This window comes from Octopus bimaculoides, chromosome 1 (assembly GCF_001194135.2).
Source record: "Octopus bimaculoides isolate UCB-OBI-ISO-001 chromosome 1, ASM119413v2, whole genome shotgun sequence".
In the NCBI taxonomy this organism is placed as follows: domain Eukaryota; kingdom Metazoa; phylum Mollusca; class Cephalopoda; order Octopoda; family Octopodidae; genus Octopus; species Octopus bimaculoides.
The window spans coordinates 89032330-89033588 of NC_068981.1; the positions used below are offsets into that span (position 1 = coordinate 89032330).

The window sequence follows — 1259 nt, forward strand, 5'->3', positions numbered from 1 at the left end:
ATGATTTTATTCAACATATTCTCCTTTCAGATTCCCACATCTATTGCAGTGGTCCTTCACTTTTTCTAAACCCTGTAAAAGCACTCACTAGTTTACACCTCCAGCCAGGCCTTTCGCGACACCCTTAAACCAATAACTTTTCGGCAACACCTCGTAGATAGCTATCACGTTATAGTCATTGTGCTATTAATAAACGCACAAGTACTGAAATGGCAGAATCGTTAGCACGCTGGGCAAATTGCTTAGCAAAGTTTCTCTCGTCTTTACGTCGTGAGTTCAAATTCTGCCGGTCGACTTTGCCTTTCATCCTCTCAGGATCGATGAAATAAGTACCAGTTACGGACTGGGGATCGATGTAATTGACTATCCTCCTTCCCCAAATTCCAGGCCTTATTAGAAAGTATTATTATTATTATTATTATTACACAGGATTACAGAAACATATTTTGTAAGTTCTTTTAGTTTTTTCAACTGGTTTAGAACAATTTTGCACCACTGAAAACGACATTCATTTCTCTCAATCAGGTCAGGTTTCTATGTTAAGTTGATTTTTAAAATATCCGATCTTCTGACTAAACAGCTAAAAGCAATTAGATAATAATTTTGTTGTTGACCAGTGTTATTATTATTATTATTATTACTATTATTATGGTTATTATTATTATTTTATGTTTGACTTTTGTTTTGCATTTGTACAAGTTGGATCCAAGTCTCACCCAGAGACCTCAAGAAACAACAAGTTAGAAGTTCATGTAGGTTTTATGCCTAGGGTACCATATATTTGAATTTGTACAGTGTTCTAGAGAATGTTTAAGACACCATAAAAAAATTATGTGTTTGTTTTAAAATTTGAGATCACATAGACAGTATTTTATGTAGCATATAGGCAGTTCCCATGAGCACTATCTTTTGAACTTCAGCCATTTTGGGGTTTCCTGGTATCTGAGCTAGGTAGTAATCAGCCCGTTTCGCTGTCATACCCAGGGTACCTATGACAATAGGTATTGTTTTCGTCTTCAGATTCCACATTTTGCTAATTTCTATTTCAAGATCTTTATATTTGCTCAGTTTTTGGTAGGTCTTGACAGGTAAGTTTATATCAATTGGGACATTCATATTAATGAGGAGGCATGATTTTTGTCTGAAGTCTTTCAGTATGATGTCTGGCCTATTTGCATCTATCTTTCTGTCAGTTTGAATGGTGAAGTTCCAGAGGAGTGTGATGTGATTGTTTTCAAGTACTGGGGGTGGTTTGTGTT

The 1259-nt window shown here is 35.7% G+C and overlaps 1 protein-coding gene across 2 annotated transcripts in view; it reads left to right on the forward strand.

Annotated features, from left to right (window-relative positions):
- Positions 1–1259, forward strand: part of LOC106879613 (uncharacterized) — a 354338-nt gene that overhangs the window by 197610 nt on the left and 155469 nt on the right. The gene's annotated exons all lie outside the window — the stretch shown is intronic.